The sequence below is a fragment of the Haemaphysalis longicornis genome, unplaced genomic scaffold, assembly GCF_048455015.1.
Source record: "Haemaphysalis longicornis isolate Haplotype H1 unplaced genomic scaffold, Haemaphysalis longicornis Haplotype H1 scaffold_3, whole genome shotgun sequence".
Lineage (NCBI taxonomy): Eukaryota > Metazoa > Arthropoda > Arachnida > Ixodida > Ixodidae > Haemaphysalis > Haemaphysalis longicornis.
The window spans coordinates 69,194,828-69,211,319 of record NW_027526335.1 but is presented as its reverse complement, the minus strand read 5'-3'; the positions used below and the strand labels follow the sequence as shown (position 1 = coordinate 69,211,319).

The following is a 16,492-nucleotide window of genomic DNA, read 5'->3' as shown; positions in this document are numbered from 1 at the left end:
GAGAAAGGCGAGCTTCACGGTTAGGTGAGCCGATTTTATGACTTTCCAGACAACCCGTATATCTCTCGCCGACACTACCGATCAGTGCGGGGCTCACCGCCATTTTAGAGAAATCTATGAACGTGCTGCAGAAACCATTGCGTTGGTAGTCGACGATATGTGAAGCATCGCTTGCGAAGATTCATGACGTCAAACAACGAGAGCAAGAAGATTCATCGCACAATGCAAGCACGGCGATCTGCATTGCGCAATGCCCCCGCGCAGGTCCAATTTTCGACCGAAATTGCTGTCATTCGCTGTCATTGCCGTCATTGCTCGGATTTGCTCTGTCTATGGCATGGGTTGGTCACTTGAGCGCATTGCGGTGGAGCTAAACCACGAGAGTGCACTAACGTTGCAATAGAGTGCGGGCTCTGTGCTTACGTGAAGGTGTGCGTGTGCGCACGGCTCTGATATAGCTCCTTGGTTCGCAAGCAATCTGGAAAGAAGCACGGAGCACGCATACACTCTCTGCCCCCTTTGAAGCGATTGCGAATGTGAAGGAGTGCGTCCTGCCTCCCCCCTCGCACACGCACGCGCAATTTTAACCCCTTTAGTTTGTCACGAGGTTAGGCAGATTCCAATAGAGGCAGCTGAAGAGCGCTTCGCATCCAAAGAACACCATTTTTATGGGGTTGAAACAGAGTTCTCTGCACGTCTGGCTTAATTGTTCGGGCGAGTGACCCTCCTGGAACCTGACATGGGTAACCAAAGATGGCAGCCTCCGGAGGTCTTGACCTCGTGCGGTCGACCTCAGTTGTGTGATATGCGGGAGTGCGTGCGTGCGCATCTTATTGAAACGGTGTCGCCTAGAAGCGAAAAATCACATTGCGCGCCGAATCCATGCACGTTCTCCCCTTTTTCTTTACCCATGGTCTCTACCTTTTATTAGATTACTCGTAAACACAGCTCCAGGGAGCAGTACCTCACTTAAAAATGCGTGTATATATTGAAAGCTGTTGGACGCAGAGGAATAGTTGCTGGTAAACTATGCGACACCTCCACAATTTAAATAAATATTTAATTTCGAAAAACAACGTGCGGTCCGCTTCAAGCCTTTTTTCTGTGGCGCTTGTAGTGGTGGTAGGGCAAGCACATTTCAGTGAAAAAAAAAAGTAGCTGTACACAGAAGCAGTTTTTTTGCAACTCGGGAGTCAATTACGATTTCGCGGTCACCGATTCCACATTGGTACACAACCTACGAAGGCAAAATAATTCATTACGCATTAAACGTCCCTTCTCATAACCAGGGCCTTATGGTTCCCGATAAATCCAAAGAAATAGACAAAACAGCCAAAGCAAAGAAATAATAATTCGAATTGATCCGATATACACCGATTTAAAAGAGGATGGTGGCAGCAAATGATGGTCGAATGTCGAACTTCAGAACGTAGGATATAATTTCGGGAACCACTAGCCTTTCGCACTGACCTAGTAAAAGTTGCTGCCTACGTATGTGGTACCTGGCAGAATCCCCTCTTAGACATTGTACTGAATACACGCCATACAATGTTAAGTTTCCACCACTGAAGCCAGAAGTGAATTATACTCGGCTGTGCAATTTTTTTTTAAAATTGCGGAAGCTCAAGTTTAAAAGGAGCTATCAATTACACTTTCATGCACACGCCTGAAGAACATTCGTTTGTTATTCATTTTACAATTGAAAATCTCTTCATTCGTCACCGCTGTATTTGGAGGTGTGTTGATTGATTGATTGTAGGGTTTAACGCGCCGACGCAACGCAGGCGATGAGGCGCGCCGTAGTGGAGGGCTCCGGATTAATTTTGACCACCTGGGGATCTTTAACGTGCGCCGAAATCTCGTACACACGGGCGTTTTTGCTTTTCGCCTCCGTCAGAAAAGCGGCCGCCGCGGCCGGGAATCGAACCCGCGACCTCGTGCTCAGCAGCGCAACGCCTTAGCCACTGAGCCACCGCGGCGGGTGGAGGTGTGTATTTAGAGTATGGTAGACTAGTCTTACTGCACAGTCAGCTCATATTTACTACAAAGCAAACGTATAGAGTCTAGATGCTGAAACCAACGCATTACTAAGACACTTTAGTGACTTCAGGTTTTTGATACCCTCGGTGAACTATAAAAAGCAATGGCCGACTGTTTAACAACTTCCCCCCGTTTCGTTATTTGTCGCTATGACAAGAACAATACAAACGAAATGCAGGAAATGAGATTCAGGCAGGTGGTCCATAGCTTAAAGCAACGTTTTCCTTCACCCCACCATGCGAGAAAACGTATGGTGAGAAAATCCCGCGGAAGACGGCGGAGGCTCAACAGACCGTGGCAAAATAAACGAAATAACCGCGGGAAGCGCGCCAGTAGAACATGTGCGGTCGGCTGGGGAAAAGTAGTTCCACGTTGCACCCACACCCCCTGTTGTTTGTATAGGACGCGGAAGCCGCAATTGATACCCAGAACCCGAAACCTTCGACTACGCAGCCCGCTTCGTGACCAAGAATAACACCTCCGAGGAAAGCAACACGCCAGCGCGGAGAAAGCCGGAAACTCGCTTCTAAAAGTGCGAAAAAAAGAGAAGAAAACACATGTAGCAAGTTGTGTGACGAGAGAAATAGACCGTGGTCCATACAGTGCTGCACCCCTGCGATCTTTTTCTGTACTAGGGAGAAGCAATTTCTTTGCAAATCTCGAAAGGAAGGCAGTGCAAAAAACGCAAAAAAAAAAAAAAAAACAACAACAAAGAAAGATGTGAGCAGTGTTCTGCGTCATTCAGGAAAATTTGGCAGTACAAAACCGAGAGGTGCTTCCCAGCGAAAGATGCAGCGCATAAACTTCGCAGAAAAACTTGCGGAACTCGCAGAAACGAAATTGGCAAGCAAACAGGTTTAGGAGTTCGATAGTGTCTTTCCAATCACGAGACGGCGATCGCAGGGAGCAAGGTCATAATTGACAGAGATGTTCAAGTTACTGTTATTTGATACTCGCCAAAAAAGCAAGCGAGTACGTTACTCTTTACTACGGAGTGAAAGGAACACCTTACATATTTCGAAAGCACCGAGAAAATTTTTCATTATTTTGACAATATAATTGTCAGGTACTGCTGTTACAGATTTTATTACCCAAGCGCGCATTCCTGCTCTTGAAGGGGCCCTGCAACACTTCTTTCAACTTTTTTTTTGAAATTTTAAATGCTTGCAGAACGTAGCCACCCAACACACCCAGTCATTAGAGCGTTCGAATTACGTCATTAGGGCACATAGCGGCTGTTGGCAGGTTTTCCATCAGTTGCAGCAATGAACGCATTCCATAGCAAGCTAAGAAATAAAGCCACGAAAAAAAAGCTGAATCGGAAGGCGTATCTGCTGCGACGAGCAAATCACACAGCGGCGTTCCGTGCTGGTGACAACTATCGCTTTCGCAGTACCTCCAGACGCGAAGGAAAGAGTAAGAGCGTTTCGATTCGACTGTGGGGAATTTAACGCGCCGACGCAACGAAGGAGGTGAGGCGCGCCGTAGTGAAGGGCTCCGGATTAATTTGGGTCACCTGGGGATCTTTAACGTGCGCCGAAATCTCGTACACACGGGAGTTTTTGCTTTTCGCTTCCGTCAGAAAAGCGGCTTCCGCGGGCGGGAATCGAACCTGCGACCTCGTGATCAGCAGCGCAACGCCTTAGCCACTGTGCCGCCGCGGCGGTTGAGTGAACGCGTTTATCGAGAGTGTTGCATGGTCTCTTTTAGTCAATAGTAACAACCTACGAAAATGTCTGTCGGCGAAAAAAGTACATCTCCAACAAGGCTGTATAGCCGGTCTACTGAAGCACGTGAAGAAACGCCGGTGCTTGAATCTTAGAGTAGATCATGCACCGTAGTTAGTTCAAATACGACTTATTTTCAGAGAGTGATGTCATGTGTATGTCCTCGGGCATTTGTTGGTGGTAGAGGCGAAGGGTCAAACTGATGGCAAATTGAAGAGGACCATGTCCAAGACAGATAACTTCAAGCAGAAACAAGAAAGTAAATTTTGTGTCCTTGTTTGACTCCTTCGTACCTACGTACTATCCGAAGAACTTCGGCTGTCCACTTCAATGGCTTTGAATTAGTGCATTTACGGGGACAAGCCTGGGTTAAAACTAGGTCAGGTAGCTATCGCTGTAAATGCTCTTGCCTAAGATAAGCTAAACACTTTTACTCGCTACTCAGTATAAAAAGTAACAAAAAACGTTCCTGGTTCCTTTTCTCAGGTACTGACTGGGTCGTTAAATCTTAAAACAAAGTAAATAACACAAGGTGCTACTTATTGCCTTGCGTGCAAGCCTGGAATTTTACGGGCAATTTGAATAACGGAACTCAACAGATCCAACTAGACCTTTTCAGAGCTTCTACAGAGGAGGTACAGGGAGTACAAAGGTTGTTCAGAAACCCCTCTGTAAATATCAGGAAAGATAGCTCATCCTATTGTCAAAAAAGGAAAAAAAAACAACTGATTGCATGGTTTGCGAAACTACCTTGTGAAAACAAAGTTGAGGGGGGCTCGACCGAATTGTGACACACCTTGCCTGTCGTTAAAAACTACAATAGCCTAATGAATGACATTCCAGATGTCAACCGTAGTATGTGCTTCAATAATGTTAAACATCTCGATTTGTTTTCCTTTTTTTTTCGCTCCGTGTTTCTGCCACGCGGCATATTACGGGAGGTTTAAAGATGAGAAGGAAGAAGAGAGTAGGAAAGCAAGAGGAAGAGGGTGGTACAAAAATCATATTGATGAAATACTCGCACATACAGATATATTTAATATCTTACATTTTATTAAAGGTTACCTAAAGTAATGCGGTGCATTTAAGATCATCCGAACATTCCTCCACGTTCAATAGTCACAGGCGATTCGGAAAGAAAAAAAAGAGAGGGAAAGTAAGCCATTAAAAAGAGCTCTGCCCTCGGTGCAGTCATTACCGAAGGCCGTGTTGCCTGTTCCCAAAGATCGATTCCTCGTCCAGGAAACGAATGTGGCGGAATTACCGATCGTTCGTTAGGAAAGAATCCTGATCCCGTTATCCCTCCGTGTCTTGGGAGCTCGCCGAAAGGGCGGATATAAGAGGAAATTCGCGCTCTTCATCCTTCGGACGTTGCTCACCCAAGTGGGGATAAATCGCTATGTACCCGGCAGTGCTGCTCAGCGAGACAACATAATACCGGCAACAAATGAAGCAAGCGTGAACTGGACATTGCGCTTGCAGGTCATTTCGTTTACCGCTATATGACGCTGGCGTACCTAATTACAAGGTATACGTTCGTTCCGAGCCGAGGCGTGTGACGGCGTTAGTCCCTGTGCCACGAGGCGCTTTTCTTACGGCAGGCGACGTTTTGCGAAGCTTCCTGTCCTGCTAACCTTTCGCTTAGAATGTTTAGTGAGAATTGAATACAGGCTTCTGAATGGCGAAAACTTGGCGCTTTTTGTCCGCGTAGCCTTGGGGCAGTTGTGTTTCGGGGACGGAGGTGACGTGTTCTAAGTTATACCGCGCCGTTTTACAGCGTGTTAACAGCACATTCAGTGGTGTTGTCACTTTGGGTCCATTTGATTCAACTGCACGACGTGAACCAGTTCGCGCAGTTTAGCACCTCGCCGCACGTTTCATTGGTGCAGCTCGCGGCACGTGAACTGTGCCGTTCGATTCACCGGTGGTGCCGACGGGTGCAGGACGAGTTCATGGTTTTACTTGCACTCCCGGCCGAGGAGGTGCAGAGTCAGACGAAGAAAGTGCAGGTCTGGTTCCGCCGATTTTGCAGGATGGCGGAACCGGCTTTGCACCGCTGTGAACTGGTTATAAAGGTGCAGGCTGGATCGAACGGGCCCTTTGCGCTCTCCAAAAAACCGAGCACGGTCACATGCCAGATAGCGCAATCGGCAGCAACAGTTACAACTGGGCCGTCACTGTAGCTAAGAAATGTTTAGCGATCAACGTAGGGCGGCGTCGCTGACCACCAGCTTCACATCAACACCCCTCAATTAAGGAGGAGGAGGAGGGCTGAAATGGTGGGATCCCCTCTGTTTTTTTTTAAGCTCATGAACGCTAGGTGCCCCCACCCCGTGGAAGCGCGTCTATCGTTATGTTGGAGTGTGAAGCCTGTCAATCAATTTCGCAGATTGAAAGAATGCCGCGCAAGCAAGAAAGGGTGTTGCTAGTCAACCCTCAGGAGCGCCGGGCATGCTAGGCACAGTGGCTGCTGTATATACCAAGGGAGAGCGCGCTAGCAGAACACGATGCACAGAGCGGAGACGACCGATATGCAGAGAGGAGGTTCGCGTTAAATAGTGGGGTTTCGGATTACGTGGCCTTATCTTGTCGTGCTTGTGCGGCGCATTCCGTTTGTCCCCTTTACCGTTTCGCAGCAGTTTAATGGAGTTGACGGACCACTGACATCTATGCTCAGCGTGGCGCTAGCAAAGCCGAAATAGCAGCGTAAATGACGCTACGCTCATCGCGTGTCAGCTGACCTACGAGGTGTGGCTAAAGTACGAGCGCTATTGGAGCAGAAACGGGTGTATGAAACTAATTTTATTGAGACGAGCTTCAGACGCTGATGATTGGGAGTCCTCCCGTTGGGGTGTCTCCTCCAGTCCGGGAAACCACCGCTGGCTGCCCTGGCCCTCTCCACCAGGCTACGCTTGATTGAGAGGTCGGTGCTGGCTAGCTGGCCCGCCCACTGCTCGTACATTGAGTGAGGATTAGGGGTAAGGGATGTGGGTTTTCTGGCACTTCCATTGGTACAGGGCGTGGTTCCAGGTGACGCAACAACCGAAATAGATAATCGGAAATAGTCAAAACTAACCTAAACAATCTAGGTAACCAAGAATAACCACTCCCTCCCTCCCTCCCTCCGATGATGATGATGATGACGATTCCTTTTGTTTTCCCCTTTGAAGCGGGGTGATGACTCCCTCCCTCCCTCCCTCCATCCCTCCCTCCCTCCCTCCCTCCCTCCCTCACTCACTCACTCACTCACTCACTCACTCACTCACTCACTCACTCACTCACTCACTCACTCACTCACTCACTCACTCACTCACTCGCTCGCTTTCCCATTTCCACTTGCACTGAACCCGGAGCACTTATCCAAATGGGCCAAAGTAATGCAGCCGCATCTCGGCTTGCGGGGGCTGTGTGGAATCCTCGGATACGTCTTCTTTCACCATTTACCTCGGTGGCACCGGGAACGCCGGGGCAGGGCCAAGTAGAGGCAGGCGGCCGGTCGTGTCGGCCCCGAGGGGCACCCGCTGGCCGCGCTGTGAGCGTTCACCGCGAAGTGCGCTCGGTCAGCCCGGTCCATGGGAGAAGAAGAAGGGCACAGCGCCGGCCACGGTGACAGTGGGGCCCCCCTCGTTTCCAGAGCGCCTGGCCTTGCAAGGAAGCCTGCAACGAGTGAAGAGGAGCCAGTTTAGCATGCGCACTCTTTTGCCCGAACGGGCAGAGATCTAAGCGGCGCAACAAAGAGCTTCGCACCAGCAAAGGAATAATTACTTACGCAAGGCACCAACGAAAAGGTTAGGGTCGCTCATAAACCAGCTTCGCCCCCGCAAGCAGGATAAAAAGTACACGACGCCTGTTCGTGTGATTTCTGGCCAGAATTAAAATCAGTTTCACGAAACTAACAGACTGAGGCCTTGTGTCTTGACATTAGCATCATACTCCTGGCATTGCCATTAAGGTCCCCCTTACCTCTTTATCTCTTTTTACCGGAGAGATTGCTCGACGTGCCTGACAACTGGCAACACGCGATTGTCGTACGTAATTAATTTGGGCTTGTTCCGACTGATGACCGTGTAGGGGCGCGATTCGCTTTAGAAAGATTGATTTTTTTTGCAATGCTTGAAGAGTTGTGTCGGCATTCGTAGGCATCTGACGCGACTCCAGCGGTATTTTATGGCTGCAGTTTCCAGCAGACCTGAATAAACAAGCCTTGCGTTATAGAGCCCTAGTAAAGGACTTGGCATTTCACACTTACTCCGGCGGGGATATACGGTTCGCGAATCGTTCGAATGACAATTTCGCCTTGGGATGTGTTTCTTTTTTTCCCGGAGCACATCCTCAGAAGGAGTATGTGCACTTTCGCATGTTTTTTTTGCTGTCATTGTTGAAGGCACTCTGCTAAGTATATATGTACGTATGTATGTATGTATGTATGTATGTATGTATGTATGTATGTATGTATGTATGTATGTATGTATGTATGTATGTATGTATGTATGTATGTATGTATGTATGTATGTATGTATGTATGTATGTATGTATGTATGTATGTATGTATGTATGTATGTATGTATGTATGTATGTATGTATGCATGCATGCATGCATGCATGCATGCATGCATGCATGTATGTATGTATGTATGTATGTATGTATGTATGTATGTATGTATGTATGTATGTATGTATGTATGTATGCATGCGTGCATGCATGCATGTGCATATGTGTGTGTGTGTGTGTGTGTGTGTATGTATGCATGTATGTATGTATGTATGTATGTATGTATGTATGTAGGTGTGTATGTATGTATATATATATGCATGTACTATCGGCGTCAAATCAAACGCGAACACGAAAATATGACCCAGAACGGGCAAAATGAAAAATACTGTTCGTAAAGTTTATACAGTCAAACCCGATTATAACGAACCCGGATAGAGCGAATTATGCTATATATCGAACAAAGAGAGTTCAGTTACGAACGTACACGCGAAACATATTCCTTATAACGAAGTTCACATCTGATACATCGAACTCGGCGCGCCTAGAATTGCCGCCAAAATGCATGTCTCGGAGTGGCGATTGAGATGTTGATTGGCTGCGATGGAGATGTTTAGCCTCCCATGGAGCGACGTGACTCCCGGCACTGTCCGTAACTGTTTCTGACGAGCCTGACTAACGATTAAACCCCCCCAGTCAGCGAGTCCGGATCGAGATGGAAGCCTCGATTATCTCTGAGAAGAGCTCGCCAACGTTCACATCTTATGGGACTGTGTCACGAACCCTGTGGAAGCGAAGTCAAGAACCATCCCGCCACGGCTTGCAGAAGCCGCAAGGAACTACACCTACGAACATCAACACTGAGCCGTCCAGCAGGTCCTGCGGGCGCTCGAAAGCATGAGACTCGCGAGTCGGCAGCGGCGAGCCCACGTCTCGGCTGAGTAGCCACCAGGACGACGCCGAGGCCCGTCTCGCGGCGCGTAAAAAAGTCGTTCTGCCGGCTTAAATAAAGTTTAGTCAATCCAATAAATCCAATCGCCAACGTGCCCGATGTTGGGGTGAAAGGAGTGCCGTTCGAGGATTGCCAGAGTGTCGACGACGACGTTGCCTTCACTGTGAGCCCCTCGGACGCCGACACCGTCCCTGATGTCATGGCTGCTGGCCCTGCTGGAGGCACCAAAGATGCGGAGGATGTCGCGAGTGAAAGCCGTCCGATGCTTAATGAAGCGCTTTCGGCAGTCAATGTGCTCCACCAATATAGCTTCGATATTGAAGGACACGGACTGCAACTGATACAAATGATGTCTCATGTAGAGAATGCTGTGCTAGTTTACGCCGCCAAAACGAAAGTAAAAACAAGAATCACCGCTTTTTGGGAAAGTAGGTAGTTACAGCGGAAAGTAGCAGTATTGCTTGAAATAAATAGATGGTTTCGTGTATGGTAATGGCGTACTTTCTTGTGTTCGTTTCTGTATGCGGGGATGGCAGAAAGAGGGGGTGGGGGTGAGGGGGTCCCGCGTATTGCGAACTTGTAACAACAACAACAACAAAACTCATTATAGGCGGGTTCAGCTATTTCGAACTATTGGATATATCGAACAAATCGTGGCGCATATTGCAGTTCACTATAACCGGGTTTGACTGTATAATGGCGCGCTATTGGTACGTTTGGAAATCCACTTTTCCCAACTTTATTTTTGTAACTAAGCCACGTGTCATTTTGGCTTGCATGGAAAGAAATCGCGCTATTTGTGTGTTCAAGTTCATATTTTCGTGTTCGCGTTTCATTTGACGCCGATAGTACAGTCGCCGACCATTTTTTCGGACTCCGAAAATTCGGACTTGTTGGATATTCAGGACTTTCCCGAGGAACCGCCAGTTTTCCCATAGGAGTAATGTATATGAATAACGGATATTTCGGGCAACATAAAATCAAAAGTTACATTTTCCGGACAAAGTTTTCCGCGACAGATGAATGGTGCGACTCCCGGAAAACGCCATTTTGAAACCTAAGGCACCGGGCTAGCTTCAGATTGAATGGGGATTGGCTTGACTCCCGCCGGGGTAACAAACTTTGATCTTGGAGGCCACAATTTTGCATGGAGTCTGCGGCGAAAGAATCTCGAAAGCCGGAAACGGGTCATACGCGGCCAGTTTTTTTTTTTATTAGACGCCACTTTTCTTAGGCACCAGGTGACGCTGATTATAAGGAACATCATTGTAAGATTTGTCCTGAACTATTCGCGAATCATTCGCGATTTTTAGGACTGCTCTTTTATTCGGACTATTTTTCGTTCCCCTCTAGATCCGAAAAATCGGTCGGCTACTGTATGTATATCCCAATATCGATATTTAAAAGTTTGCGTGCTCTTCCAATGCCTACCGTATAACATTGCCTATCGCGACAGCTGATAATGGCGAAACAGCCACTCTAATGTTGTTCTCTCCTGCCATTCCTGGCTCACTATCCTTTCCGCTTGCAGCCAAACTGTGTGGTGCTTGCCGGGCAACGCGGTATCACGAAAACTATAAGAAACAATACAAAGGGTTTGTACAGCCCTCGAAAGCTGTTGGTCCCGAAGCTTCATGTTTAGAGCCCATACGACACCTAGTTTCTTAGCTGATCCGCCGTGTGGCATGCGCAGGCGGTCACGCCTCAAGCGTGCTCCCATCGGAAAGCGGCTGACGCGACAGGCAATGTTATACTGGCGGTGTTGGCTCTGCCGTGCGCATAAGCACAAACAGGAATACACAGGGCTGAGTGGCCCTTCCTCAGAAGTATAGAAGCAGACAAGAATGCGTTCTATGATATCCAGCGTCACTTCCGAACTTCAAAAAGCCTTTCTGTTGTGCGCCTCCGTGCTCTGCCGCACGTGCGCCACAATATAAGTGACAAACACACTGCTATAAACACACGGCTCGGAACAGACACACGCCAGGAAGTAATGCCTTTGTAGTACCAACCATTATTTACTCCCGCGATAGCTCAGTGGCTAAGGCGTTGTGCTGCTGAGCACGAGGTCGCGGGTTCGAGGTCGCGGCAGCCACTTTTCTGGTAGAGGCGAAAAGCAAAAACGGCCGTGTGTACGAGATTTCGGCACACGTTAAAGATCCCCAGGTGGACGAAATTAATCCGATGGTAAGAATACTGTAGATCGAAAAAGCCGGCTTGATTAACAAGCTGGTCTATAGCCTAAATGAAAACAATATGTAACCCAACATCTTTAACACCGTAGTGCTTGCGTGATATTGCCAAGAAATTGTCGCAATGAAGCATAATCCCCTCGTGCGCGTTCACGACCAACAGTAAGAACGTGTCTGTCGCGAACGGGTTACAGCGAACCCCCGTTATAGCGATGCCCACGGGACAGTAAACTGGCTTTGTTATAAGCGATACGCCGCCAGAAGCAAGGATAATTTACTCCCTATGCACGGCAGTGAGGATCATTCTTCGAATAAATTCTTCGAGTAGTGCTTTGAATAATAAAAACTTTACATTCTTTACTAAAGAAAGTTGAATGAAGCGTGAACGCTTTCTAACAAAAAACAAACAAAAATAACTGCGACAAAAAGGCATGCAACCTTCACTGAAAGTGCGTCCAAACGATCCTCAAGCCTTGAAGGACCCAAACCACAAAGAAAGAACGAACCCATGCGACGACTTTTCGCGCTCTAAGTACACGCTTCTAGGAACGATCTAAATGTATACCGATAAGTGATTCATGAGATAAAGGCATACTATTGTACTCCTTTTTTATGATCGATGCGTGTATTGTCTTATCTTGAACCTTTCCTTTTTCGCGATTTTCAAGAGAATGCGGTTTAATGATGCTGACGAGGTCTGTAAAGAAGATAGCTACGTCAGGTGAATAATAAAATAAATGAAAAAAAAAAATACACCGACATGACGTCTATAGACGAAGTTCAGTAGTTCGTGGTAAAAAAAAAAAAAGAAATGGTAAGACACACTCGAGAAACGTTCCTTTTCAATTTTAGCAGAGTTCAGGCACCGCGGAGCGACCCCACGTGGTCATTAGTTCAGTAGGTCAGATTATAAATAAAAGAAGTTGTAAATACGTACTGGAGATATGTTCCCTTTCAATTTGAGCACAGTTCAGGAAACCGCGGAGCGACCACAAGAGATCATGACACGTTCGGAGCTAGCATTGCAGTCATGCTGAACACAACCCCGAAATGTTCACTGGGACACCTTTGAGAGTGCAAATTTGATGAACATGGTCCTGTAGCACATGTCGCATCAATGATCGGCACTGTTAAAGAGTGTGAGCTAGGCCTGAACGGCGAAGGAAGCTTAGGAAGGCCTTCGTCGCACGTGAAGCCATCTTTGCACATGACCAGGGACCAAGCACATCATTCAACGTAAGACACGATGTGGGTAGCCAGCCTGCCCAAAGTCACTATCAAGGAGTATCTGGGTTCGTCATATCGTTTGCACACACATAAGACGTGGTGAATATCATAGGGACAGTAACAGCCTGGACAGAAGGGTGAGCTGGTCTGCTGAAGCTTGAAACGAAAAAGGCGAGTGTAGGTGGCGTTCAAACGTATGCGGTGTATTACGGCTGCGTCGTGTTTGCTGAGATTAGGAAGCAACTTGAGAGTATATTTTGGGTCGGCAGAGTAGAGCGGGGTATAGCGGCGTGATGCATCAGCCCATATTGAAAGCTGTACTTGCCGCGCAACACGACCCGCAAGTGCGGCCGCAACCTTCCTGGAGAATGGTATGGCCACAGTAGGCACTTAGTGACTGTCAGCTTGGGAAGCTGTAGCGTCTGCTGTACAGTTACCCGATACAACGCAATGTGCAGGTATCCACTGAAGTTCGACGAAATGGTGATCACTGACGGCTTGCTGATGTAAAAACCGAATGTCCCAGACTAGCTGTTCAGTAGGAAAAGACTGAAGGCATTGAAGGGCCGCGCGGGAATCTGTAAAGATAGCCCATTGGCTGGATGACTGCGTGGTGATGTATTCAAGAGCAGCACGGAGAGCGGCGAGCTCAGTCACTGTCGATGACGTCTTGTGACTGAGTTTTTTTGGTTATCGCAGTGCACGACGCAGGGATCCAAACACTAATCGTGGAAGACCCTGCTCTGACTGAGCTATCAGTATATATATGTTTATGGCCGGCGTATTTACTGTCTAGAAGTTGTAGAGTGCAAAACGTAAGAGCTGGAGCGGAAACATTTGCTCTTCGTGTCACTCCTGGCGCGGCTGTGTGAATACTTATGGGTGGGAACAACCATAGCGGGTACGAAGGTAGGGATGGGATCTCGTAATGTTGCGGTAAAAGGTCACGCAGATCTGAAGCAGAGGTCTCAACCAATGGATGGTGACGTTGTCTCGTGACAAAACGCAAACATGCTCGAAGCAGTTTCGGTTTGCACAGCGCTATCGGCATCAATCGTCTACATTCAATTAAAGTTCCCAGAGTGGATGTTGTTGTTGGGACGGTGATACACACCCGGAGTATGCGCGCCTGCATGCTTTCCAAAGCCTTGAGATTTCCTGCTGAGAAGGGAAACAAAGCAGGAAGGCTGTAGCGTAAAAGACTTTCGCAGAGAGCGTCGTAGAGACGAAGAAGCGAGTAAACTGGGCAGCCGCCAGTGTTGCTGGGAAGCATTCGCAACATATTGAAAAATGACGAGAACTTTTCTTCCAAACTGCGAATATGGGGTGTCCATGTCAACAATCTGTCGAACATGGCGCCGAGAAATTTGCGATTTGCAACATAAGGTATTGGTATGCCCATGACCGTGAGCTCGTACTGTGTGACGTCTCGCAGAGTGATGGCGGCTGATTTTGTAGCCGAGATTTCGAGTGCACGCACAGCGAGCAAAGCTGAGATAGAATCTATTTTCCGCTGAAGCCTCGCACGAAGCACACGCCTATTGCGCCCGGAGCACCATATGCAACTATCATCGGCATATAAGGAAATCGCGACAGGACGTGGCAAATATTTTTCAATGCCGATGAGGGAAATATTAAAAAGCGCTGGGCTGAGTACTCCTCCTTGTGGAACGCCACGAGTTACGCTGTGCTTCGATGTGTCGCCATCAGAGGTGGTCATAAAGATGCTTCTGTCGCTAAGATAAATTCGACAGCCAGTCGTACATCCAACCACCAATACCAATTGAAAGCGGATAGCATCATGCGTGACAGAGTAACCGTTATGGCACAATGGAAACCCGGTTTCACGCACGCGCCGTGTGTCCAGAGGTCTTATCAGAGCTTTACGGTCGACCCATCGGTCTATGGGGAAATGCATTAGTTCTTTGACAGCAGGTCATCGGTTCCACTAAGAAAGCTTTCGCTTGAAAAAAGATAATTCAAATAAAGTGATTTCGATGTAACGATGGTTTACTGTACTATATAGCTATGTCTTCGAGAGCGCGAGCACTGGGGTTAGAGAGCCGCCGGGCCCGAAACCTCGACGCCTGCGGTAACTTTCCCTCAGCGTCCAGCCCCTAATTGACACTCCGTGTACTGACAATGGGGAAGTCCGTAACGAAACCTCGGGGGACGCGGCCTAATTACCTACCCGGGCCGGCACCCTCCTCACCGGCGCCCATTTCGTCTTGTTAGGCTGCGGCCGCCCAGCTTACTTAGTTGCGGCCAGACCGGCCAGTACCGGCCTCCCGCCCTCGAGATATTTGCCCAACTCGCCAATGAGCCACGGGCCCAATGCACTGAGGATTCGGACACGCTAGCTGGAACAAGGACTGGCGACAGAGCTCCTTTCAGGGACGTTGTTTTCTTTATTTTAGCAAACTGGTCCATGGTGCTGCAAGCTCATTCTGTTTGCGTGTGGGCTCAACACAAATACTGCGAAACCCCATTCACTCCCTGGGTACGGTTTCACCTCAGGACGAACTTTAGCCGTACGTGCAGCCACGATCAAAAGTTTACGGAGCAGAGAAATGACAATTTTAGGTTATTTCTTTTCTTATAGCAGCCCGACAAACTCTCGAATGCATGCGAGATGTCGTAAAAGTACTGAACTAATGAAAACTACCGCACATAGTGCTTCGGGCTGCAGTGCGGTAGAGACTCAAAATTGCTGCTTCCGTGGTCCGTAAACTTTTGATCTTGGGTGTATAGGAGCAAGAACAAGATGCCCGTTAATATTGAGAAGTGCTTCTGAGAAATGATTCTCAGACAAGTTTATACTTCTTACAGTACTTAATCCCGACTTGCTCTTAATACAGACCAGTTAATATACAGACAAGTAATACTTCTGAGAAAAGATACTCAGAAAAGTTTACACTTCTTTCAGTACTTAATACAGACTTGCTCTTAATACTTAATACAGACCAGTTAATATACAGACAAGTTAATATTTCTGAGAAATGATACTCAGACAAGTTTACACTTCTTACAGTGCTTAATACAGACTTGCTCTTAATACTTAATACAGACCAGTTAACATACCGACAAGTTAATACTTCTGAGAAATGATACTCAGACAAGTTTACACTTCTTTGAGTACTTAATGCAGACTTGCTCTAATACTTAATACAGACCAGTTAATAAACAGACAAGTTAATACTTCTGAGAAATGATACTCAGACAAGTTTACACTTGTTACAGTACTTCATACAGACTTGCTCTAATACTTAATACAGACCAGTTAATAAACAGACAAGTTAATACTTCTGAGAAATGATACTCAGACAAGTTTACACTTCTTTGAGTACTTAATGCAGACTTGCTCTAATACTTAATACAGACCAGTTAATAAACAGACAAGTTAATACTTCTGAGAAATGATACTCAGACAAGTTTACACTTCTTTCAGTACTTAATGCAGACTTGCTCTTAATACTTCATACAGACCAGTTAATAAACACACAAGTTAATACTTCTGAGAAATGATACTCAGACAAGTTTACACTTCTTACAGTGCTTAATACAGACTTGCTCTTAATACTTAATACAGACCAGTTAACATACCGACAAGTTAATACTTCTGAGAAATGATACTCAGACGAGTTTACACTTCTTTGAGTACTTAATGCAGACTTGCTGTTAATACTTAATACAGACCAGTCAATAAACAGACAAGTTAATACTTCTGAGAAATGATACTGAGACAAGTAAATAGCGTCCACAATATGCCTCTATAATTTCATCTATTAGCAAATAGAACAAGACGATTATTATTTAGAAAAATTTATTTCTCGCATGTGCCGTGCACTTTTTATTCATGCTG

General features: G+C 47.0%; 1 protein-coding gene across 1 annotated transcript in view; it reads right to left on the bottom strand.

Moving 5' to 3' along the window:
* Positions 1-16,492, bottom strand: part of LOC144174583 (transient receptor potential-gamma protein-like) — a 147,314-nt gene that overhangs the window by 55,939 nt on the left and 74,883 nt on the right. The window contains exon 2 of the mRNA XM_077703356.1: positions 7,212-7,424. The gene's annotated coding sequence lies outside the window, so the exon portion shown is untranslated. The remainder of the gene's footprint in view (positions 1-7,211; positions 7,425-16,492) is intronic.